This window comes from Ursus maritimus, unplaced genomic scaffold (assembly GCF_017311325.1).
Source record: "Ursus maritimus isolate PB19 unplaced genomic scaffold, ASM1731132v1 scaffold_24, whole genome shotgun sequence".
NCBI classification, from domain to species: domain Eukaryota; kingdom Metazoa; phylum Chordata; class Mammalia; order Carnivora; family Ursidae; genus Ursus; species Ursus maritimus.
The window spans coordinates 32,640,253-32,666,889 of NW_024424897.1; the positions used below are offsets into that span (position 1 = coordinate 32,640,253).

Below are 26,637 nucleotides of genomic sequence, written 5' to 3' on the forward strand. Positions count from 1 at the left end.
TCTGACTTCATGATGGAGAAGGCAACACAAAGGTCCAGAGAACTAAAGCTCTGAGTATATGGCTGGTAGAGAACTGGGACAGAAGCAGGACTTTGGGCTGTCATGGAAATGTGTAGCTGTAATGTTTTGAACAATTAGGGTCTCTACTGATGTGGCGGAAAGAATCTGGCACTAGCCTTTCTGCCTTCCCAGCTTGCTGTACACATCCAGAGGCCTCATTGCCTGGAATCGACTGTGCAACCTCTGAGTCTCAGTTTCTCACTCATAAAATGAGTGAAGTAATATCTGCTGCTGCGTGTCCTGCCTAGTTGCTCGCCCTTACTGTGCGCTTACTATGTGCCATCCCCATTACAGTCTGGTGAGGTAGGCATACCTTATTTGAAGGTAGGGTGAGGCGGTTTACCTCATTGGGTTTTTATGAGACCGGATGAGATCATGGGTGTGGGGGAGTGGTTGGCAAATCACAAAAGCTCCTATGCAAATATAAAGTAGTCCCTTTGCTCCTTTTGGTTTTGCTGTCCAAAGGGGGTCTGGGGATCGTGGAGGGGATTGTTCTTGCCTGATCCCAAGCAAATTTGGTCTAGCCAAGATAGTTTCACTTAAGAACCTGGAGCCCAGGAGTTGGATTTCTCAAAAGGCCGTAGAAGCAAAGTTGTGTGTGCACAAAGGTAACAGAGCATTTTCTCTGTGGGATGGGGGTAGGGGGCCTCTTGGAATTGATGACAGAGCTATCTAGGGAATGTGCTGAGACACCCTGCGTTTTCTTTCTTAGGGGTTGTTGTGGTCTAGATGCTGGAGTGTTCGCATGCGGAGGTATTTTAAGTTGGCACGAGGAATTGCTCACATTGTTGTTTCTTGCTTAATGGTGCAAGCCCCATTATAAAAATATACTTTGGTTATAAAATAATAATAGTTTCAATTGGAACAGCTAGTTGCCCCAAGCGAGAACAATCTCATGCTTATTTCAGTGGAAACTAGCTGTTATGGAAAACTGGATCTTCACAAAGCTTTTCCACGACAATTTTCTGTCTCTGTGATCCTTCCTTTGCCTTTCTCCTGCTGACCCATCACCCTTTGAGGGCATTGTGGAATAGGCTGTTTGGGAATGGTGAATTGGATTAATCTCTCACAAACTCACTGTGGGGATGGTGGCTTCATTCCAAGACACAGTTTGCTCCAGTCTTCTGGGGCCTTGGAGGGAAGGTGGTGTGGGGGGCTGTAGAGTGGGTGCAGGGGGAAGGCAGAACTCTTTCTACCATCCAAAGCTGTATAAATTATTGCTCTGTCAAATCCTCGGGTCAGATTATCTCCTGGTGACAAATAGGCCACGGGCAACTCAGTGACTGGCCTGAGCTTCCACAGCCTCTGAGCCAGACTTCTCTATCTCATACCTCCTCACCTGTGCTCTGTGTGAGGAGCTCTGGCTGTTTCCAGGCACCGGGTGGCCTTCTGAGCCTGGGAGCTTATAGGAGGACAGTTCCTTTTGTTCCCTATCAGGCTCCATTGGGCTTACAGTAGTAGCATTTTGGTTTTCCCTGTTTGCCTAGATGTAAGATGCAGCACTGTTCTGAGAGAAGTGGCAGGGAGGAAGATGTTCTGAAGCCGTATGTTGGTCTCACGGCTACCGAGAGGCTCACTCTGCCCGCCATTTCCCACCTCTGCGTCTGAGCACTAGTGTTCCGCACCAGTGATTCTCAAAAAGACTTGCACCCCTAACACAGTGGCTTGGAGGTAGTAGACATGGAGGGGTGCTGGTATGGAGGTCCAGAGATCTGTTCCGTCCTTTCCATTCTACTTATCTTGGATGTGTTTCTCTTAATTTACACCACCCACCAGCTTGTCATTAATGTATAATAAATATCCTGGAAAATTGATGTAAAAAATAAATACAAGAATAAACTTTCTAAAAAGCCACTTATTCCTTTCTCTCTGAGTGTCTTGAAAATGTCATAGTGAAGTTTGGATTGTATGTCACATCAAGCGGCATAATTCACGAAGAATGTGTACAAGAAGAGGGTGTGGATCTTGAAGAGCGTTCTGAGTTTTTCTGACTTGCAAAATATATGTTGAATTCTAATTTTATGAACTGAGAGATTTTTGGTATCCAATGGATATATGACAATGATTTTTACAAAAACTATAATTCAGTGAAGTAGTCTTTCTATTCCAGTAGGAGGGGAAAAAACCTAGATTGTATGTAAACCTATAAATGTGTATATCATAAAAAGTGAAAATTTTGTTTCTAAAATAGTAGGACCTACGACTTGTACCAAGAGTGACTGAGGGGTTTTAAGAAAAACCAGCTTGAGAACAATCATGCTGGTAGGACCCACACCATTGTGGGTACCTTTGCTTTTTTTTTGCAATGTTTGTAAAACATTGTTGAGTGTTTGCTGGTTTCCTAAAGAGCATTTCTGAGGTACGACAAAGACAGAAGTGATAAATTATGGAAGAGTTCCAGAGTAAGCCAATAAGCCCCGTTTACAAACATATTCAGTCTGTGTGTGTTTGTTTTTGGTTGTTTTAGTAGCCTCCACACCCAGCATGGAGCCCAAAATGGGGCTTGAACTCAGGACCCTAAGATCAAAACCTGAGCTGAGATCAAGAGTCCGGACACTTACCCGATTAAACCACCCAGGTGCCCCCACATTCCATCAGCTTAGCTTTTGGGGAAAAAATGACATATCTAACCTAAAATTACTGACTTCTTTTCCCCAACTATCTGACCTTTGAAAGCCCTAATCTTCTAATGAAGTGTTATTTCTGAAGGAGGGCAAAGGGGTTATCTGTTGGTCCCTCAGGAAGGGGTGACAGGTGAACCAAGTCTATACAGAAAACCTGTAAACAAAGGGATATGATTAGATGACAGTGTTCCTTGATGAAAAACTATTTGGAGCGGTAAGGTGTTATACCTTCTGCTGTCTTCTCTCCGTGGGGACAGAGATTGAATTACTTCAGGGTGAGATAAGCCATAAATTAGGCTGGGATAATTTGTTTGTATGGCATGATTGTTCGAACATGGGACCACCATAACTGGATCTCAGAGGCCTCTGGCTTATGTGGATAATGGCAGTGGGCACTGTGCCTATACTTGCTGTTCTGTCTCATTGGCTCTGTTCTGTCATTGCCCATATACTAAATATGCACTCTGTGTGTGTGTGTGTGTGTGTGTGTGTGTGTGTGGTGTGCACATAGCACCCTAGTAGGTATTAGACTATTACCCTCAAGGATTTTATCCTCAGGGAACTTGGACTCTAGCTGGGAGATAATAGGTTCATAAGTCATCCCTTCTTGAAGTTTGTATTTCACCTTATGTTTATCTTCAAGCAGTTATCACAGTGGAACAGTGCATGTCTCCATTAGCTTGTGAACTGCTTAAGGAGATATCATTGGTGATACCATCTTTGTTTCTCTTGCACTCCACACAGCTCCTGAAGACTGCTGTAGGTTTTCAGTGAATATACGAGTGAATGACTATTAGTACTCTAAACTGGAGAGACAGACATAGAGTGTCTTAACTTGGGGGTCCGTGGACTGGCTTCAAGGGATCCTGGAAATCGTATGTTTAATTCTGTGTGTATGTCGGTTTTTCAAGGGAGGGTTCCATAGCTTTCTTCAGGTTCCTCAAAAGGTGGTTGAATAAAACCTTAAGGTCCATCTGGGAAGACCTGGTAGAAGAAGTGACTTTGAGATGTCCCTTGAAGCAGGAACTGAGACCTGTGGAAATACAGGTAGAAATGGATCGGGCAGGGCCAGTAAAAAGAGCAGCGTGAACAACGAAGTGGAGGCAGGAAGCATGCGGGGAGCAGCCCATTCTATTGGGTTAGGTATTGAGGAGCTGTGTGAAAACAGGAGGAGTAGGTTGAAGCCAGATTTCTGGAAGAATCGAAGTCCTGAAGTTACATTGCTGGCAGTTGGGTGCCACTGAAACTTCTGAGCAATTAATGACACGACCAGAGCTTTGCTTTGAGATGGCAGATGTTGTCGCGGTGTGGCTGGGGAACTGCTGAAGAGAGACTGAGATGGGGGAACCGGTGCATATGCATTGCTGTGGCCTGTGGGTGTTTGGGGCACATGATGGTTGTTCAGTGAAGATTTGTTGAGCATTGCTTGAGGAAGAAATACAAGCATTCTAGGGTTTAAAAAATTCTGTCATTTATAGGCACGGGAGAGGAATTGAGTTCGGGAGGTCACACTCTTTGGATGGGAGGCAGACCCATCCCATAGTCATGCCTGCTACCTGTGAAAATTAATGTAGGCAGAAGTAAAATTGCTCACCCATTTATTATCAGAGGAGCTGCTAGGGACCAAGTCTGGTGAATCATCTGTGTTTTTTGCTGCAGACTGCAGGCAGCTGGAACATGAATCTGCTCAAATGTGATCCTTTCTATGTGGTTGCTTTAAATACCAAAAGGAAATGTTGACTTGAGCTATGAGGCGTACCCTGAAAATTAACTCTGTGGTTTGCAAATGCCAGTAAGGTTCCAATCATAAGATTGGTTTGTACATTAGTGTCTTGGCATTCAGTAAGGATGCTGATGATTGCAAGCTTGTGTACTTACTCAAAATCCAAAGGAACTCTTTTCAGCAGGGTGTCTTCTCCAGGGAACAAGCAGTAGGTGCAGGACCCTCCCCCTATATTTTTATTTGAGCCCCAGCACTCGGTCTGTCTCTGGAATGGTAAAGCTGCTCCATTGCTGGTTCAGCTGTTTTGTTTTTTGGGGGCCTGAACAGAATCCACCGTCATATTCTGGTTGTTCAGTTCAATAATATTTTTTTTATTTCAAACAGCATGCCAGGCTTTATACGGGGTGCTAGGGATAGGGAGATGAAGTCGCCATGATTCCTGTACTTACCCTGTTATCTTTGGGGTGCGTGGGAATGTAAGGCTCACTGTGGAGGGCAGAAGACACGTTTACAGATGTGGTTGTGTTGGTGTCCTAAAAAACACAGGATGAAGAATGTACATCACTGCTTAACTACTATTTATCGAACATCTGTCATGTGCTAGGGATTCCTTATTACTCCATCACTTAACTTACAACATCCCTTCAAGGTGGGAATTAAAGTGACTTGCCTAAGGTTATAGGTTACCAAGTAGCTGTGTGGAGTACAGATGTAAATAGGTCTATGTGCTCTTTACCATAGCTGGACAGTCATACCTAGGTAGCTCCTTTTGGCATCAACTATTTTCTCTTCTTTTTTAGATTTATTTTTTTTTTATAGAGAGAGATAGTGAGCACGTGCCCGATGGGAGGGGAGGGGCAGAGAGAGAGGGAGAGAGAATCCAAGTAGACCCCGTGCTGAGCATGGAGCCTGGTGCAAGACTGGATCTCAGAGCATGAGATCATAACCCGAGCAGAAACCAAGAGTCAGACGCTTAACCCTCTGTGCCATCCAGGCTCCCCAGCATCAGCTGTTTTCTGGTCTCTCAGTAATGTTGGTGATAAATCTACCCTGTCTTTCCTCCTATCATTTCCCTTGCCTGAAGAGTCCTTCTCTCTTTCTTTGTATTCACTTTCTACCCATTCCTGAAGAGTAGTTTAAGTATTTTCTAGGATGTTTTGCTGGACTATAGGATTCCCTCCCTCTCCTGAACTCCTGTGGAAGTTCACTGCCTGGTTGTTCACTTGGCAATTAATAATGACTGGCTTATAATAATAATGGTCTGTGTTATTGTGGTTACATGCACTTTTTACACGTAATTGTCTTGCTCCCTAATAAGATTCTAAATGACCTGGAGTCAAAGACTCTTCAGAATGTTCGAGCTAGAGGGGCCTTTGAACTTGGGTTTTCTACTTCAGCTCCTCATTTTACAGATTAGGAAAACGAAGCCCAGAGAAACTGAGTGCCTCTTGACTTTGTACTTTGCCACCTCCTCTCTGCCACACCACCTACTGCCGTGCACATAACTGGTGCTTGTATATGCTGGAGGCAGGCCTGGAAGAGAGGGCTGATGGGGGTAGCACGAAAGTATCAAGCTGTATGATCTTGGGCAAGACCATTCTTTTTGGCTTTCCTGTTTCTTCAACCACCCAAATGAGGCATTAGATCAGACTGTCATTAGAGTAGGTGACCTTCCACCTCTCCCATCTTCTGCTTCTCATATAGCAGCAGCAGATGATACAAGGCGGTATAACTTAGCGGTTAACAATCTAGTCTCAGAGCCAGACTACCTGGGCTCAAACCCTGACTTCCTCACTTAGTAGTTAGGCAAGGTAAGCCACCTCTCTATGTCTTTCTTAATGCCCTCATTGGGAAAATGGGAATAATATTAATACTAGATACCTATAAGATTTTTGAGGAACTTAACGGAGGTCATCCATATATAATACTTCTCACAATTCCTGACATAATAGGGAATGCTCCGGAAAGGTTGCTGGTGGTTACCTATGCGTATTCTTTAAGCAAAACCAAAGTGGCAAACATAACCAGATGCTGGCTCCCCTCACTGTCCTGGTGCATCGGCTCCTTCCTTCTTTCCGAGTCTCAGCTATTACCTCTTAGCTATACCGTTGCCAGTGGTCTTCTGAGACCTCTAGAATCATCGAATGTCTTGTTCCTTGTAATTCCGAAGGGACCAGGAGGTCCCTGGAGATAATGAAATAATCACAGTAGCCTCAGCTCTCAGACAGTGGTGGGGTTGGGCTTCCCTGCAAGCAGCTCTGAGGCCACTCTAGAGTTTAAATGGAAAAGTCTGCCCCTGCCCCCTTCCCTTCTAGTCTGTCAGGTGGTGATTTTTCCTCCACCCCACACAGCAACCAGTCACAGAGACCTCAGACTGCTGTGAGCACAGCCCAGGCAGCCTTGGGTGTTGGTGACAAAGCCAGAGAATTGCTTGTCAGTTTGGTTCACCCTGTGATGCTTCCTGGTGGGGATGGAGTGAGGTTCTTGTGAAAGAAGCCATTTTCATTATTTTTAAAAAACAAAGCCCGAAAAGAATCTCTGATACCTTTGTTTCCAAAGCACTCAGCCAGCTCCTGAGGGGAGGGTTTGACCTGGTGACACAGAGTATTGTCTCTGAGGTCAGGGCTGTCAAGCCAAGGAGAGCTTTAGCTCTGGGCTTCCCTCCCCTCCCTTGCCTATTGCTAGTGGCTGGACTGTGACTCAGGGGCAGAGGAGGGAGGAGGGGAAGGGAGGAGGAGATGGCTCCACCAGCTGCCGCTAAAAACAACATCATCATCTAATCAGTCTGTGAACAACCTCCCCTCCAGACCACAGTGATGTCAAGAGGCAAAGCAGGTGGCACTGGCTCTCCCCTCCCCTGTGCCCCCCAACACCTTTGGGCCTTTGAAGGGACCACTTATATTGTCAAAAAGGAAAATGATGTAACTTTGGGGAAAACTCCTTTTCCTCCCTGTTAGGGCTGCTCCCACCAATAGCATGTGCTGTAACTCGAACTCTCTGACAGATACATGAGGGGACAGAAAAGTTTCTCCTTGCCGAAACAAAAGATCCCAGAGTGAAACCTCCCGCATTAGACCCTGCGGTTTGTTCCGCGATTCGTGAACTCCTCTTACCTGCTGGAGATCGGGAACACAGTGGCACACAGGTTTATGCTCTGCCCTCACCCAGCTTGTGCCCAGTACCCCTTGGTCAGTGGAAGGTCCATTTTCTGAAGAAGCAGCTGGTGGCAGTACAAGTGGGGATCCCCATCCTAAACCTGGTCCCCAAGGCTGTCCAGGGCAGCTGAGAAGCCAACATTTCCATACTGCTTTCCGTCCAGTTTGCCTGATTTTCATGAGCTTCCTAGCTGTGCACAGCTTTTTCCCTGACTGTCACGGTCCTCCACTGCAGTGTCAGCCTGGGCTATCCCAGGCAAGTAAAAGTGCCAGCTAGGCTCTTGAAGTTCAAGGTGGCCAGTGAATTAGACCCGCTGTTCTCTGATGTGGCTTTGGAGGAATGTCTGTTCTCAGGAACAGGCCTCTAACCCTTGGGTGGTGGTTGCTTTGTTTACTTCTGAAAACTGCAGTTTTACCCTCAGCCCCTCCCCTCTAGATGCAGAATGTTCCAAATGACAGGTAGGGCTCTGGAGAGCCCTTTCAGGTTGCCCCCAGACAGATTCACCCAGGCAGCCGAAGGAGAGAAGAAACAGGAGAAACCAGACTTACTGGAGCTCCTTAAGCTCCAAGTCCCCATATTTCTTGATCCCCACTTCAGCAGGAGAAAGAAAAAGCAAAGTGTGTATCTGTGGGGGAGGAAAGCTCCTCCCTGTCTGTCTCCTCCTCTGTAAAAACAACAGGCCAGTCTGCCCTAGGCACTGTGGGGGCAGGTGCTGGGTAAATACACAAGGAAGGAAAGCCGATAAGATAAGGTCTGACAAATCTAGGTCACCAGGCTGCTGCCAGGCACCTGTGTGACTGGTCACCTTGAAACTGACAGGAGGGAGAATGGACTTCTGTTCCAGGGTGCAGACAGGCTCACTTCCCAGGCCTTCGTTTGTTCCTTACTAAACACTTGTGAGCACCACTATATCCCAGGCTACGTGCTAGGTGTTTCAGGCCCCTGTGTGTGTCTGTCAGGCAAAAATCTCCTCCTGGATCCCAGGCCTGTAACCGGTGCTAAAAAAAAGAAATGACATCATGCAAAAGCCAGTTGGTCCACTAACTTCCAGGGTGGGGGCAACCAGTCCCTTGGTAGAAGGGAGGGGCTCTTTGGAGTCTTCGTTCCCTCTGCCTTCAGCTAAATCAGGGGTCTGCAGACTTCTGTGAAGGCTGGGTAGTAAATATTTTAGGCTTTGCTGGCCATATGGTCTCAACCACCCAACTCGGCAGCCGTAGAGAATACATAAACAAACGGACATGGCTGTGTTCCAGTTAAATACTTACGAAACAGGTGAGAGTCTCAATTTGGCCCTTATGCATGATTTGCTGATTCCTAGGCTGCAAAACAGGAATGAGTGTTGTGAAGTGAATGTTGAAAAAGTGGGTTTATGTGATTTCAGGAGGATTCTAAAACGAACACGGAGGTTACAGTTGGTCTGGATGGTGTAGGAGCCGATGTGCCGTGCCTGCTCATGGACTAGCCCTGTGTGACGCTCTTGTGTCAGTTAGCTGCTCAGGCCAAACTTGGGCCTTGGCCATTGAGCACCCCCAGTTTCCCACCAGAGGTTCCAAGGTGACGAAGCCAGACGATGTGCATAGTTTCACACAGTGTCATCACTCTCATGGGAAAACCACGTGGGGCCCTGCAGACAGAGCGTCCACAGCATCATTTTAAAGCCCTGAGTGAAGGGTTAAGCCACCTCTGCTCGAGGCCTGGCTCTGCCGCTGGTGATTCAGTGTGTCATCCAGTAAGTCATGTCCCCTCTCTTGACCGTTCAGCACGTACTGAACACTACTGTGCGAAGCACTGGGGGAACAGCAGCAGACACATGAAAATGTTTGCCCGTAAGTAGCTTATGATCTAGTGGGGAAGACAGATAAATTATTATAAGATGTAGTGAAACACAGGCTTTGAGGACGTGATTGCTCAGGATGCTGTAGAGGCAAAGAGCATGATGAGTTTTTTCCTAAGTGAACAGGAAACGGGGGGGTTCATTCTGAGCAGAGGCAGAGAAATAGCCCAGAGGAGATCAAGCCTAAGGAACCACAGGAAGAGATGGAGAGGGTTGAGAGGAGGATGCAGGAGGTGAGCAGGGGTGCATTGCACAAGGCCCAGAAGGCCCGGCTAAGGAATTTAAATTTTAAATTTTTTTAAAAAAGATTATTTGTTTGTTCGTTTGTTTGTTTGTTTATTTATTTGACGGAGAGAGAGACAGCCAGCGAGAGAGGGAACACAAGCAGGGGGAGTGGGAGAGGAAGAAGCAGGCTCCCAGCAGAGCAGGGAGCCCGATGTGGGGCTGGATCCCAGGACCCTGGGATCACGCCATGAGCCGAAGGCAGACGCTTAAAATGACGGAGCTACCCAGGTGCCCTTAAGGAATTTAGATTGATTTGTATGCTGTGGGGAGCCATGAAAAGCACTTTCAGGCAAGGGAGTGATAGCATTTGGTTGAGATTAGACTAGACTATTATAACATGGCCTGTTTCATAAAATCAACTTCTCCATCTTCTAGAAACTGTATATCCATGAGCTTTGTATGGACAGGAATGTTGATACTGTATAAAGTTAATAAACACCGATAATTAAACCAGTGCTGTCATTCATAGGCAGGCTTGATTCCTCCCTGGTGATGCCTTCAGTTAAACAGCAGCCAGATAAATCATTGGCAAACACCGAGCACCCATAACTGAGAAGAGGGCCTTTCAGAGTTCTCTGGTCTGCTGGGCCAGGTATTCCCTTTCGCGTGACCCTCTTGGCTGGCTTCCTGAAGCTCACTGAGTCATCATTACGTGGCAGTTGCAAGCCCACATTTATGAGTTTTTCTGTTACGTTCAAGTGAGAACTGAGTTCCAGAACTCACGCGGCTTGTGGTGTAGGCATGGGGTTTGGGAACAGGGCAGAGTGAAGGGGAGATAGATGGCTTCTGCACTCTTCCTGTGTGTGAGCATACACCTGAATGTGGTGGAAACTGGCATGAGAAAATGGGGATTCTTGGGCACAGATTCCCAAATCTGACAGCACATCAGAATAACCTGGGATAAAACATGCCTCTCTTCAGGACCTACCTCCAGAAATTCCTATTCTGTAGGTCTGAGTGTGACAGGGAATGAAGGCCCTGTCTAGGGGAAGGAAACAAGCCACTTCGGGATGCAAGATTTAAGGAGGCACCCACTCTCAGGGCTGTCCAGGTGCAGGGGCAGCACCTCCGAGCAAGGCCCTTCTTAAAAATGCTGTGCTTGCTTCCTGGCTTGCCTCCCCCCTAGTCCCAGCCTCCTCAGCTACTTTGAAAGTAGCCAGGGCTTGCTGTCTACCTTCCAGCCCTTTCCACTCCCTGAAGGCACGAAGGGTGTGTGTATGTGGTTTTTGTTTTTTTTGTTTTTTTCAGGATTTATTTCTTTGAGAGAAAGCCCAAGGCAAGCAGATTGCCTCCCAAGCACTGAACCAGACCCCGTAAGTGAGCCACCCAGGCACCCCACAAGGGGTGGTTTTGACTAACATTTGTTTGAAGAAGGAAAGAATTCTTTGGAGACCTTCTAATAATGATGATAATAGTCATCATTTTCCTGAGTGCTAACCAAATATTAGCACAGTGCTGGGCACTGTTTATGTGACTCGCATCTTTTGTCTCATACCTACTTGGGGAGAGATGTACCACCATTGTGACCATGCTGGGAGGAAGAAAGTGAGGCTTAGCCAAATTGAATTGATCAAGGGGACCCAGTTAGGAAATGGTAGAACCAGAATTGGAATTCAGGCATGACCCGCAGTTCATACCCCCAAGTGCTCTGCCACACTAGTTCTTACTCTAAATTAGCAGAGAAACCCAGCCCTCCTGCTCTCTTGGTGCTTCTCAGGCTGTATGCCTGGCTCTGAAATCTCCAGGTAACCCTCTATTCCTGGGGTTTCGAACTTGCACCAAATATGGCACCCTGTGGTCTCTGGTTTTTTGTTGTTGTTTTTGTTTTTAAGATTTTATTTATTTATTTGAGAGAGAGTGCATGCACAAGCCGGGGAGGGGGGGGGAGTGGCATGCAGAGGGAGAAGCAGACTCCCCGCTGAGCAAGGAGCCCAATGCAGGGATGGGACTCGATACCAAGAGAAAGAAAGAAATGTTGAACGCCTGGGTGGCTTAAGCATCGGAGGGATGGGACTCGATCCCAGAACCCTGGGATCATGACCTGAGCTGAAGGCAGATGCTTAATCTACTGAGCTACCCAGGCACCCCTGTTTTTTTGTTTTTTTGAACAGGGTTTTTTGAGCCATAGAGCCATGGCAAATGGGAGGGGATGGAGAAAGAGCATAGGTGATTCTCAGCAGCGGCAGAAGAAGAGTTATTCTTTCTTAAGCTGTTTACTGATTAGCTCCTTTTGCTCCTGAAACCAGAAAGAAGAGGCACTCAAGAGTCAGCAGGGCTCAGAAGCCCTAATTAATTTGTGGTCCAACTGGGTCAGGGAGAGTGACCCTATGCAGTGGCTTTTTTTTTTTTTTTTCTTTCTTTCAGGGACATGTGTGCTCCAGCTCAGTAGAGCAGAGTTCCACAGCGCTGGGGGGAGGGATTCCACCCTGGGAGTTAGATCTCCTGTGAAACACATGTCTGCCTATTCAGTCCCTTCCTCCCTGACCCTCTGGCTGGGCTCCTGCTGGTGTTCAGTTGCCCCAAATACTCAGTCTCTTATTTCACATCGTCAGGCAAAGATCCCACAGCCAAGGTGCCCTTTCAGCTTAGCTTTCCCATTGGCTGCTCTCTGACAGATAAGCTCCTAAGAGGAGGGAAGAGGGAGGGTAGAGAGGTGGGTAAAACCTGGAGCAGACCCCTTTGTCCCTTTGTCATGCGGCATAATGGGTCCTGCAGCTCCCCAGTGTCGTGTTTGATGGGGCAGGCCTGGGGTGGTGATGGCTAGCCATCCAGCCCCTGTCTGTTATTGGTAGATGGGACTTCACTTGGCAGAGGCACAATTGTACATATGCTTAGACTTTACGTTAGGGCGGAAATTGGAGGCTAAAAGTTTTTAAGTGTCAAGAGACCAGGAAACTGTGTGTTTGATGTGTGGGCTGGGAGAATGCCGGGGCTCCTGAGCCAGGCTCTGTTTCTGCATGATCCTCCATGGCCTTGCCTGACACGCTGTCTGTCCAGACCTTGCAGACGTGTTTCAGTCCTTGGGCTGGCTGGAACTGAGACGTGAGTGCTGCTACTGGTCAGGAGGGGGAAGAAGCCAGCGGACAAAATGTTCCTGGGCCTGGATGACCAGCCTCGGCACAGACCGAGTCCCTGGGAGCTGAGATGAAACCTTTCCTCTTTCTTTAGCCAGCCCCTATCTTGAGTAACAGATGAGTTACTTCCAGATGAGCTGGTTTTAATTTACCTTTTTGAAGAGATGCACTTGAAATAAAAATGAGCAGGAAGTTTGCACGGTTAGCTTTGCCTGGCTCACTGCTGTAGGGAATGAACATGTACTCCTAGACTTGCACGTCTTCTCTCTTCCCGGTCGTCTGCAACAAGTCCCTGGAACCCGCGTGTAGGGATTATTACGTTATGTGGAGTTAGTTGATATTTCAGACAGTCAGGAAATTTCCTCAAGATGAGGTCCTCAGCTGTGGCCTCCAAACACAACCCTGCAGGTAGGTGCCAGCATGCTAGAACCCAAGAGTGGGGCATGGATGGATAAGTTGGTCTTGAGTATCCAGAGACTGTTTTAAAATGTGTACAGAAAGGTAGCAATTAAATGTTTGTCTTGGAATAAGCCTGGCCTCTGCATTCTCCCAGGAGCCCTCGCCTAGGGAAGATGATTAAAAATAGATCTGAGTAGCACTTCCTGCTTGGCAGATGGCTGATAGCAAATGCTAGAGCTTGCAGCTGACCTTTCCTTTCTGAAATCTGCTCCGTGTTTCCATGATGCTAATCGAGTCCCTCTCTAGACCTAATCAAAGAGCTGGCTGCAAAAAAACAAGGTTTGCTGTCCTGGCTGGGCTCAGTTCATGGAGCAACTTGAAAGTGCTGGAATTTGCATGGAAACACCCACTCTGTGGTCCAACTGGCTGGTCCTTGTTTAAAAACTAACAAGTTCTGCTTTCAAATTTGCTGCCCGGTGCTGTTAAGGATCCCACACCCTCTCCACCCCCATCAGTAGGGGAAAATTAGTGGAAAGGGGAGTGGTAAGAATGCCCTGTGTTAGATATGTGCACAATAGACAATGCTTACACTCAGCCAAAAGAGCGCAGGGATTTCTTGAGACTTGGCTTCCAGGAGTGGTTCTGTCCCCATCAGCTGTTGTCTTTCCTCACTTATGAAACACAGATAATACTTGAGACAATGCCCTGAGGTGGTATCAGACTATGGAGGACACAAGATAGAGTTGCAAACATCTAGGGACCACTGCTGAGTTCTCATGGAGTTTTTAGCCTCTCCTAGGAAGGAGATGGGGATGGAGATGGTCTTGCTGACACTGTGCTAAGTGCTCTTATTTTTCAGTGGGAAAGCCCCCCCCCCCACCTCTATCAGCAACCCTAGAACGTTCTCATCCTCTTCAGTTCCATCTGCATTCTCAAAACTCTTTTCACATCCATAATGTGTCACAGTGGTATACATTGTTTGATACATATTTTGTGTATTTTAGTCCTGTTTTCTAGTTAGCTAAATTATAAGCACCTTCAGGGCAGAGGTGGCTTGCTATGTTCTTGGTGCCCAGCAAAGTCTGGGACATAGCTGCTCATTAGGTAGTTTTTGACTTGTAATTACGGAGGCACAGTATTCCTCATTATGATATATCACAGGATTCTAAGCAACACCCTTAGTATTGGACATTTAGATTTACCCCCAGTTTTTGAATCGTAGACTACATTCATGTGACACAAAACTGTTTTGCTGGGGAAATGATTTTCCAATGCTTGATATTTCACAATGTGCCTGGGGCTTTTGTGTTGGCCAGGGAAGAAGGTTGAGCACCAGAATATGTGAAAAGGATTTAAGTCTCTGTCTTCAGGATGAGAGTCCTAAAATAGGAATTGTCAGATAAGATAGGCCAGCTGATGAACAGAAAAGACTTTTTATGCAGATAAACAGGAAGTTTAAAAACATGAGAGAAGAGGTCTAACTCTGAGTCAGAAATGCTGGTTTAATGTGTGAGGCGTTTACTCTCTTGAGAACGTGGACTCACAGAATGTTCACCCTTGGAAGAGACCTTACTCAACCCCCTCCTTTCACAGATGATGCAACTTCCGGTTCAGAGGATCAGGGATCTGCCCAAGGACATCATGCTGTTGGAGGCAGACTATCTAGCCTTGTCTGGCAGGGGTGGGAGTGAGTGAGCTGGTTATTCTGACCCGGTCATGTTCTGTTTCTAGAAGGAGTACCTGGAATCACCAGTGCCCAGCTTTTGCACTTTGGCAAGCACCTTATCCTCATTTATACGCTCTTGTCTCCTTCATAAGAGCCTTTTGGCTGTGACTTCTTCAAGCCCCACCATGGCCCTCTTAAATAACGTTGCCTCTTCCTTCATTACTATTTCTTATAACTCTACTCCTAAGCCCAGTCCCTTGGGTGGGGGCGGTGGTGTATGAACATAGGGGTTAAATGTAGCTGTATGCTACTGTGCTCACTGGAGGAAAGCCTGATGCTGGATAGCGTCCTCAGTGGGGAGGAACACGTTAGTTAACATACTGTAGTGTGTGCCACCTGAAATCCAGTTGTTTAAGGCCCTGTGCTATAATGAGCATTTCCAGGAGAGCAAAGTGTTGAAGGTGTTTCGAGAACACCTAATAGGAAATGAAAAATGAAGTTTAGAAGATAGTGGTAAACTTGGTAAGGGTACAGCCAGGCCACATACAGAAATTTGAAGGAAGTTGTGGGGGAGTGCCGCCATTTATGAAAGCCTGTCTGTGCCAGCCGCTTTACTTTCTGTGAGGTGGGTATTGCGATCCCATTTGGCAGGTGAGGAACTTGAGGCCAGAGGGGCGAACATACCCAAGAGCACATGGTAGAGAAAGTCTCACAACTGGGAATTGAATCTGGTTCAGATTCTTCCATAATTCTTCCATCATACCAAGCTTACTAACCTGGGAGGAGTTCCCCCAGTACAAGGAAACCTTGATGTGAGCAAGATACAGCTTTAAAGCTATCACTGGAAGTGTTATTTGGCACTGGAGGATATAAAGAATGGGACATTCAGGGAGCTCTCAGGAGACAGAGTTCAGCTCATACAAGGAATTTTTGTAGAGTCAGAGCGACTGGAAGTAGAATGGGGCTCCTGGGGAGGTAGCAAGTTCCCTATCCCTGGAAGAGGTTTGGTAGAAACGTGGATAAGAGCCATGTATCTGATGAGTGGCTGATCTGTGGAGATCCTTCAAATCCCAATAGTCTCTGAAATGAAAGCTGGACAAACTTGTATGTATGTCTTGTTTTGTCTTGAGATCCTCTGCTGTACCCAGACTGTAATCCACTCTATGAGATTCCTGCAGACTGCAGTTAGTTAAGTCTGTCTTTCTTTTTTAACTAACTCCCCAAGCATTTTTCTGGATTCTCTGCTCATTCTTTGCCATGACGACCAGGTGCTAGAGAAGGGATTTTAAGGGGCTTCTTTGCTTTTAATTACTTTTTTCCAGAGGTTGTGAAATGAGAATCATTCATTCAGGAGTGAGCTGGGAAGGCTGTTTTCAGGCTGGGTAGCAGAGAACATTCCTTTGGTGGTCTTCAGTCAGTGTTAAGCATTGCAGGTTTATAAATTTAATTTTTACCTCTTCACTCAAGAGCGGCCAAGCTCTGGTGAAGCAGTTCACCTAGCACAACTCACAGGAATTTAATTGGTAGACCAGAATTGTAATTCATTAATTTACAGTGGAACAGATATTCCTGAAAGCTTGGACTGTGTGTTGTCTTCCTTGAAGGTAAACCCACTTGAGTGAGAGAATTAAATTTAGGCAGTTGCTAAGTAAATATGGAATCAGAGCAGAGGAAGTTGAATAGCCTAAGAGATTTTCATCAATTCTGACAGCTTGATCCATCCTTCTTCATCAAAAAGACAGATTTTCCAGGTGAACACACTCTAGAAAAATCTTGGGACTTGGAGTCAAAAGCTATAGATTTATGTTCTGACCTTGACTTACAAGCTATGTGAAACTGGGAAAGTCACTTGAACAGCTCTGGGTTTCGGTTTCCTCTGCTGTTTTAGAGATTGAATGAGTTAATGTTTGTGAAAGTGCTCTGTGTCCTCTGATGTCCTATATACATGTCAGTATTAGTCTAACTGTGTTAGGCTCCTTTCTCTTAGGGAGTCCCTTGGACAGCGTCCTTGGTACCCCATCTTCATTCTCCCCTTGACTAGTCTGTAGGTTTTGCCCACTGACATCAGATATCTTTTGTGGTATAAGGACATTCCATCTGCCAGTGTCCAGTTGGCTTTGGAAACAGAAGTGTAGGTTGAAACAGAAATCCAAGAAATTGGTATTTGTCCTTCCCAGGTATGTTAACTTGCATTATCTTCTTAATTTTAGCAGCTCGTAGTGAACTATTTTCAAGAACCTGGTGGTTTTAAGAGAAATTGAGTTCCATTATTTCAGCCCCCTTGAAGTTTTAGTTTTATATTTGCACTAAATTGCAAAGGCCCCCGGTATTAATCACTGCCTGCCGTTACATTCTGATTCCTCTACTTCTACCCTCTTCACTCAGAAGCCAGTCTCGCTGAACAGACCTAGTGAGGGTGACATGTCCAGCTTTCTTCTGTAGAGGATGGGTCTTGTCTGATTACAGGAACCCCTGCTCTTTATCTTTTGGAAGAATGTGAGTTTTCTGGGCCTTTTCTATGGAGAGCAAGGAGCGCAAGGAGCAAATGCAGGATGTTGGGCTGCCAGCATCTGTTTTCCCACTGGCTGCGTGTTTACATTGCCATCTACTGTCCTGACCCTTTGCCACAAACTGGGGAATCTTATCTGCTCTTGGTTCAATAGAGAACAGGCCCACGGCCCCAAACCACATCTGAGGCTCTTAGAACAACTGGGAGAGGTGTGGAAGAGGAGCTGTGGGGGTCTGTGGCTGTAGGGGGTTTGGAAGAGAGTCTGGGGAAGCTCTGGTAAGACAGCCCAGCCCTTCCAGGGTAGTCCCGCATCTCATTTTAAATCCGGAAGGCTCGTGGTGGTGAAAGGAAATAAACATTTATTAAGTGCTGTTTCATGAGCCAGGCACTGTGCGTTCATTGAACACAACATCCCTTTAGAACAGGTCCTTATGGAATAGGCGTTAGGTTCTCCCTTTTTTAGATGGGGCCCCGAGGCTCAGAAGGATGCAGTGACTCGTTCAAGGTTACACAGCTTGCTCCAAAGCCTGCATCCTTTCTACTGAACAGCTGGCAGACACAACAGCAAGGGAGCAGACTTTGCAGGCTCTTTCTCTGTTCCGTTCTCAGTGTCCCTTCCATTTCTCTGGTCTAGGTCCATCCCTAAAAGCAGCCTGTTTTCATGCAGGTGCACAGGAAGGTGAAGTTGAATGGTCTGATCGTTAAGTGCCTTAGATCCCAGAATATCCCCCTTTAAGCAATCAAACGTGCCGCCCAGACTGCTCAGCACCTTTTGTTTTTGCCTTGGTTCCTGGCATCATTTGCATCATGTATGCTCCCATGCCCTTGGAATTTTATGACTCCACACAGCAGATATTTCCTTCTCGAGAGCCAGTCCCTTCTCAGCCCCTCCCTCCCTCTGTTTAGGGAATGTGAGGGTGAACTGAGACCTACCAAAGCTCAAAGTCAGGGGACAAGGGCTGTAGGAGGCCATACTTCTGCCCCTAGGCAGCACACATGGCTTCCTAGTCCATCTCAAGGTTTCTAGACAGATCTGTGAAAGCTTTTTGTAATCCATAAACACACATAAATGGCTTTGTTCTTTCCTCATCTTTCCTAGTGACCCGTTTCCTCGTGTGGAAGTCCTACAAAGTCAGGAAATTCTTCCCTGATAATTAACCCAAGTCTCTCATTTCCATTTATGTCCATTTCCTCCTCCTCTTATTGCAGAGAAAATGGAAGAAATCCCCTTTACTCTTATTTTCCTCTTAGCTAAAGGTTTACTGGCTCTAAATTGCACTTGGGTTCTGATTCTGGAAGTTTTCATCATTTTCATTGTTCTTTATTATCTCCCTTCCCACCTTCTCCATATGCTTCCTCAAGGGTGAAGTCCAAACAGGATCCAGTATTACTTTGCATGGGTTTCAGTTCTTTGGAGTGGAGCCTGTGGCTTACCCTGACCCTAAATGGGAAACTCCACCAGGCCTGACCATGGATGGAGAAAAGAATGAGAAAGAAAAAAGGACTGACTGGGCCCTCCCCAGCAGAATGTCAAATCTGCTGAGGCAGGATGTTTAGCCAGCATCCTAAGGGCGGGGTTTTGCTAACCCTCCTTTGTATCTCTACCTAATACTTCTGCTGTCTTCTTGCTGAGATGGTGTATAATATAGTATATGGTGCCTTCAGCAAATACCTGGAGACAGAGAGTAGATTTGTGGGCAGGGGGGCTGGGGCAGGGTGTGGAAGATGACTGGTATAACGACATGAGATTTCTTCCGGAGAGTGGTAATGTTTTGGAATTACAGTGGTGACGATTGCACAACCTTATGACTGTATCAAGAGCCACTGAGCTGTATACTTCTAAGAGGATGACTTTTATGGTAATGCGAATTACATTTCAGTTAAAAAGAACTCAACTTTATGTTTGTACTAATAAGTTCTTTAATAGCTATATAATAAAAAGAAATTGTAACAACAACAAAATATATATAAAGCCTTGAAGTTTATGAAGCACTTTCTTTCATCACAGTATCTCCTTTATTTCTCATAGAAAGCTGGTGTGAGTACTGTTTTATTGTGCCCATTTTGCAGATTAGGAAATCAAGTCTCAGAGCAGTTAATTGGCTTTCTCAAGTTAGTAGTGAAGCTGGTACATGGCAAAGTCAGGACTCATACTCTGGCAATCTGCCTCTTTGAAGCCCGTGTAATTCACACTGCCTGTGGATGGTAGGTGGGAGAAGCAAGCACTAAGTGCTTTAAAGGATTCACAGAATATGACTGGAAAGGATCCTGGGGAGCTTCAGCCTCATCCCTCCATTTTTATGGAGATGTTGAGTTGCAAAGAGTGAAACACTTGCCCTTTGTTTTACTAGTAGGGAAAGGGGGAGATCAAAGTCACTGAAGAAAAGGATTTTGAAAACCCAGGTAGATTAGAATCAACCTTTTCATCTCTCTTTTCCAGGCTCCTAAAAGGGCCAAAGAGGAAAGAGAGGGAACTGGCCTTCCTTTTACTCTGGACTTCATTTACCTTGTTTTACTTATAATCCTCAAAACCCCTATAAATAGGCATGGTTTCCATCTACAGACACAAAAGATGACAAAGCTAAGAGAGGCTGAATATTTCTCCCAACGTCAGGTAGCTAATAAGTTGTAGTTGTAAAACCAGGATTTGCTCCTGATCTTCTGATGCCAAGGCTAGATCCTTTCATCATACACAGATAGGCACCTAGCTCCCAGATAGCACAGCTGGGTGGGCAGGTGGACATTGCTTCCCTCATCTCTCTGCACCTCCTGAGGCACATGCTCCATTAAAAATGGTTGACCTTTGGGCGCCTGGGAGTTGCAGTCTGTGAAGCGTCAGACTCTCGGTTTTGGCTCAGGTTATGATCTCAGGGTTGTGAGATGGACCCCTGCTTCGGGTTCCATGCTGGGTGTGGAGCCTGCTTGGGATTCTGTCCTGCACCCTCTGCCTATCTCTCTCCCCCCCCCTCCATCTCTCCCACCCCCTTTAAAAAAAAGAAAAAGGAAACGGTTGACCTTCCCAGTGAGAGTAGAGGGTCTAAGTTGGAGAGGCTCTGCTTCATGCTAGGAGGACCTCATGCCTGAGTCTGCTCAAGGGTGAGGACCTGTGCCTGTTCCNGGGGGGGGGGGGGGGGAGGAACCCACATGTTTGCTCTTTTGCCACCTCCCCCCTGAAAAGTATCCATTTTCAGTGGTCCTCCTACTTTTAAACGGAATTGTTGCCTTCAGACTTTCAAAGGGGCCAGAAATCAGTGGTTTTGGATACTAAACAGGAAACTCAAAGCCCTTTCCGTTCCTTTGAGCTGGCTGGAAGGGCTGGGCCTGGAACTATGACTTTCCTTTAAAGGACAGAAGAAAAGTGTTGTGTAATTTATTTAAAAAAAAAAAAAAAACAAACCAACAAAAAAACCTTTCCTGGAGTCCTGAACACCAGCCTTGGTTGATACACAACGTGGAAAAGAGCGGTCTTGTTGCCTGGCAGTAATGACAGAAACACATATGTCTGACAGTCTGTTTGGGATCTCCTGGTCTGAAATTCTGTTGGCTTCATTCTAATTGCTTCCTTAACTTCCTTTCAGTCTCCCCACCTTTGGTACCACCCTCACTCAAGGGAGTGCCAGCCTGTGCCTGGGTACGCCAGGCTGGGCCGGGCCCCACAGGATACAGTGACCCAGCCGGGGCTATTCTCGTCTGTGTCTCTTTGCAAGATGCCTGTTGTTCTCAGTGGCTGTTTTTCCCATCGTAATTGTTGCCTTGGCAGAGGCCCAGAGTGGAAGCCATGGTGGAAGAGCTTCCAGAGATCTGTCCCAGGAAATTCAGCAGGTCCTGAGAGCCAGGCTGAGCCAGCAGGTTCACCGTCACCCAGGAGCGTACCTGAGGAGACGGTGCCTCGGAGACAGCCCTTTGCAGAGTGTGGGCCTCGGCCAGCGCGCTTTCGTGGAACAGGCCTGGAGGACCCATAGTGGCCCTGGGCGGGACCTCTGGGCCTGGCTGGCATTTCTCTTCTCTGCCATGTGTCCTCCCCATCCCCTACTCTCTAGGAATTCTGGGCTATGCCAGTCTAGAGGAAATTACTTGTAGGCCCTGCCCGGAAGCAGACAGAAACACTCAGAGTGGTCTCCAAACTTTCAAAATCACATATTCCGACTAGTAAAATGTTTGAGTATATATTCCTAATATATGGTTACTTGTAAGTGGTTTACACGTACTGCTATGTAATATATACATTATAAAGATTTATTGAAAGAAATGATCAATAATTTAAAAGGGAGAAAGAACAATTATAAATTGGTTTCAAATCTTATTTATTGAAGGTATGTGATTTAATATGCTCTTTTAAAAAAATTACTGGCTTATCACTTTCTGATATAGTAATTCTGAGGTATGTCCTAATGAGAGTATGTTTCAGTACTTTAACAATTTCCCTTGCTGAAAAGTTCTTACAAAGAAAGGTAGATTCAAATGCAACATTAGCATGTTTGTGCCTATGAAAATCATGATCCCCATTTACCCAATTACACAAACGTTCTCGCGGGACTTTGCAGTTGGCTCTTTGTTCGGCATACTTTCGAGTAGATTAGGAAATTGTTTCCTAATTGTCTAAATACAGAAATACAGTGTACAGATGGGAGATTATAGAGATGGCTTATTTTAAAATTTTTATTGGATTTAAAATTAAAAAAAATTTACAAAGTAAAATTCACTCTCTGGTATACAGTCCTATGAGTTTTGATAAATACTTGGTCTTACAAGCACCCCCATAATGAAGATGACAGTTCTGTCTCCCCCGTCACTCCTTGCAGTCAAATTCTCCCCTTACCCATAACCTTTGGTAACCACTTACCTCAGCCTGATGCCTTTCAGATGCATGTTGGTATGTATCAACACGTGGTTACTACCATTATATGGGAGGTATCGTTTTATCCACTCACCAACGTTGTTTCCAGTTTGGGACAATTATGAATAAAGCTGCTGTAAAAACATTCTCCTGCAGGTTTTTACATGAACATAGGTTTTCGTTAAACTTGGGTAAATGAAACCCCCAAACTCCCGTCCAAAGTGGCTACACAGTTTTGGGGTGTATGAGGGAGTTCAAGTTGCTACACACTCTTGACAGCACTTGGCTTTGACAGCTTAAAAAATTTAACCATTCTAATAGGTGTGTGGTGATATCTCACTGTGCTGGGGTTTTCCCCCCCCACTTATGACTACCATTTTGTTATAAAGGATGCAACTCAGAAACAGCCAAATGGTAGAGATAGGTAGAGCAAAGGGTGAGGGTAGAGGGGAGGGTGGCGCCTTCCTGCCCTTTCAGGGCACAAAGCTCACTTTGATGTGTTCACCAACCTGAAAGTTCTCAGAATCTCATTGTTCCAGAGATTTTTGTTTTGTTTTGTTTTGTTTTAACTTTTTATTTAAATTCAGTTGATTAACATATAATGTGATACTTGTTTCAGGGGTAGAGGTCAGTGATGCATCAGTCTTTTGTAACACCCAGTGCCCATTACCTCACGTGCCCTCCTTAATGTCCATCACCCAGTTACCCTGTCCCCCTACCCCCTCCCCTCCAGCCACCCTCAGTTTGTTTCCTATGATTAAGAAGAGTCTCTTACGGTTTGTCCCTTTCTGGTTTTGTCTTGTTTCATTTTTCCCCTCCTTTCCCCTATGAGCCTATGTTTTGTTTCTTAAGTTCCATATATGAGTGAGATCATATGATAATTGTCTTTCTCTGACTATTTCGCTTAGCATAATACCCTCTAGTTCCATCCATGTTGTTTCACATGGCAAGATTTCATTTTTTGATGGCCGCATAATATTCCATTGTATATGTATAGACCATATCTTCCCTATCCATTCATCTGTCGATGGACATCCGGGCTCTTTCCACAGTTTGGCTATTGTGGACATTAATACTATAAACGTTGGGGTGCAGGTGCTCTTTCGGATCACTACATTTGTATTTCTGGGGTAAATCCCTAGTAGTGCAATTGCTGGGTCATAGGGTAGCTTTATTTTCAACTTTTTGAGGAATCTCCATACTGTTTTCCAGCGTGGTTGCACCAGCTTGCATTCTCACCAACAGTATAAGTATAAGAGGGTTCCTCTTTCTCTGCATCCTTGCCAACATCTGTCATTTCCTGACTTGTTAATTTTAGCCATTCTGACCCGTGTGAGGTGGTATCTCATTGTGGTTTTGATTTCATTGTGTCCTTAATTTGCTGAGCATCTTTTCATGTGATTATTTACCATCGATTTATCTTTGGTGAAGGCTGTTCAAATCTTTGGCTCATTTTATTTTTTATTTAAAAATGTTTTTGAGGTTTGTTTTGTTGGGGTTTTTTTTGGCTGGGTAGAAGTACACTTTATTGATGATACATGACAAGGTAGGGTTCCCCGAGTCCCTCCCCTTCTTCAGGGGGTCTAGGATGGAAACTGTCTAGAGGTCATGAGACTCCCACTGTGTCAGGGGACAAGTTGGGGCAAGGACTTCCCAGCAGCTGAACGCCTCTCTCTTCCTCTCGCTCTCCCTTGGGCTGGTGGTCTAGGGGGATTTTACTCCCCGGAGGCCATGTGGACCATAAGGTCCACCACCTGGTTGCTGTAGCCAAATTCATTGTCATACCAGGAAATTAGCTCAACACAGTGGTCATTGAGGGCAATGCCAGCCCCAGCATCAAAGGTATAAGGGGTATCACTGTTAAAGTCGCAAGGGACAACCTGGTTCTCACTGTAGCCCAGAATGCCCTTGAGGGGGCCCTCTGATGCCTGTTTCACCACCTTCTTGATGTCATCGTATTTGGCAGCTTTCTCCAGGCCACAGGTCTCAGATCCATGACTGACATGTTGCAGGTGGGGATAGGAAGTCCATGCCAATGAGCTTCCCATTCAGCTCAGGGATGACCTTGCCTACATTGATGGTGCCAGTAGAAGCAGGAATGATACTCTGGACAGCCCCTCAGCCATCACGCCACAGTTTCCCAGAAGGGCCGTCCACAGTCTTTGGTTGGCAATGATGGCATGGACTGTGGTCATGAGTCCCTCCGCAATGCCAGAGTTGTCATGGATGATCTTGGCCAGAGGGACCAAGCAGTTGGTGGTGCAGGAGGCATTGCTGACAATCTTGAGGGGGTTGTCCTACTCCTCACGGTTCATGCCCATCAAAAACATAAGGCATCAGCAGAAAGTGGCAGAGATGATGACCCTCTTGGCCCCACCCTTCAGGTGAGCTCTGGCCTTCTCAGTGGTAGCAAAGATCCCAGTGGACTCCACAACATATTCAACACAGCATCACCCCATTTGATGTTGGAGGGATCTTGCTCTTGGAAAATGGAGATGAGTTTCCCATTCAAATTTCTTATTCTGAACCTTGAGTGTGCCGTTGAGTTTGCCATGGGTGGAATCATACTGGAACATGCAGACCACGTAGTTGAGGTCAACGAAGGTGTCACTCATGGTGACAATATCCACTTTGCCAGAGTTGAAAGCAGCCCTGGTGACCAGGCACGGAATACGACTAAACCCATTTACTCTGACCTTCACCACTGTGTCTGGGGGATGTGGCTGGCACTACACCAAAAGATCTCATGTCTGTTTGAATGGGTTAGGAGCAGAGAGGCTCTTTCGCTCATTTTAAAATTGGGTTTTTGTTCCTTATTGTTGAATTTTGAGAGTTCTTTGTATATTTCAGGTACAAGTGCTTTGTCTATTATATGATTTCCAGATATTTTTTCCCAGGCTGTGGCTTAACTTTTCTCTTCGTTTTTCAGAGTAAGTTTGAAATTTTGATGAAGTTCAATTTAGTAGTCCTTTTCTTTTATAAAATGTTTCTGTGGCAGGATCTAAGAAATTTTTTCTAACACAAAGATTTCCACCTGCATTTTCTTCTAAATATCATTTGTTTTGAATCAATTTTTTGTACAGTCATATCAATTCTAAACTACAAATATCATATAAAATGAATACATTGTCAGATACCAGGTCTCTCCATAGCATAAGTTCCTTTTGAAAAGAGGTTATATTCCCATTCCCTGTTAAAATGTCACCTATACTTTGAAGGGACAGATTTTATGGTTTATTCTTTGGAAAATACTGCAGAATAAGAGTACCATACTACTGCCAGCTACTTCTTACAGCGAAGGCCAGAGAGTTTGGAATGCTCATCTTTTTACAAAAGAAAAATGTAGAACTTCTTTACGTTTTTAAATACTTTGAAGTAAATGAACCTCTTTGTGGTGTGCTGTCCTACACAAAAAATTGTAAGGATCCTACTGTTTAAATATCCTGTTTTTTAAGATTTTATTTATTTATTTTAGAGAGAGAGAGAGATAATGAGCAGGGGGAAGGAGCAGAAGGAGAGGTAGAGAGAGAATTCTCAAACACACTCCCCTCGGAGCCTAATCTCAGGACCCTGAGATCATGTCTGGAGCTGANNNNGCCCAACCGACTGAGCCACCCAGGAGCCCCAAATATCCCCCCACCCTTTTTAAGATTAGTCTCATTATTGACATTCTGTTGCACAGAAACAGCAGTATTCACAATATGCTGAAAGTAGAGACTGAAGGGGACCACTATCGCTGCTAGACGCACAGTGAGAGCCCCACACTTCCTTCTAGATACCTGTGCACACATGACGCTAGCCCAGGGAAGATCCCTGTGGCAAATCTCTATGACTGTTTAGTGACACTTCTTTTAAAGATAAAAATAGAAAATAATAATAACAGAAAGAAAGGTAAAAATAGGTTAAAAATTCAGTGTTTTTTCCCTACCCTGATTGTCTTACATACCTTCTGGCCATTCCTCTATCCCGGAAAGTCTTACCGTGCTGCTGCTCAGCCTGCATTCCCAATTGTCTCTGGGTGTGGTAGATCTGTGTGTGTTTGGGAAGTAAATGCCTTGTCCTGTTATAAATGGTAGAGCTATGTTGCTTTGTGTTGTCACCTTCCTGTCTGCTTTCTTCTAGAATTTGTTTTCCCATAGCCACATTCTTCTAAGCTGCAAACTTGAAGTTCATAACAGGTGTTTCTTAGAAGATGATGCTCCCGGTTATCCATAATGTAGAACCAGGAATTACAAGAGAATGTAATTTTGGAGCTGTAAGGGGCTTGGGAGGTTGACTAGTCCAAATCCCTTATGAAAATCAGACCAAATATAAAGGAACTGTGGTAAATCCGTAGAATGGAATACAACTCCGCAATAAAAAGGGAATGAGCTTTTTAAAAAAACAAAACCAAAACCAAAAAGATATTTATTTATTTGAGCGAAAGAGATGAGGGGGGAGAGAGGGATAAGCAGACTCCACGCTGAGCAC

The 26,637-nt window shown here is 45.5% G+C and overlaps 1 protein-coding gene, 1 long non-coding RNA gene and 1 pseudogene across 3 annotated transcripts in view; 1 reads left to right on the plus strand and 2 right to left on the minus strand.

Moving 5' to 3' along the window:
• YPEL2 (yippee like 2) overlaps positions 1–26,637 on the plus strand; it is a 61,376-nt gene that overhangs the window by 22,845 nt on the left and 11,894 nt on the right. The window lies entirely within an intron of this gene.
• Positions 3,246–9,787, minus strand: LOC121105028. Its single transcript, XR_005837464.1, has 3 exons — positions 7,521–9,787; positions 4,857–4,940; positions 3,246–3,717 (listed from the first exon to the last, which is right to left on the minus strand). It is a non-coding gene; the product is annotated as an uncharacterized LOC121105028 (long non-coding RNA).
• Positions 23,883–25,020, minus strand: LOC103667370 (annotated as a pseudogene).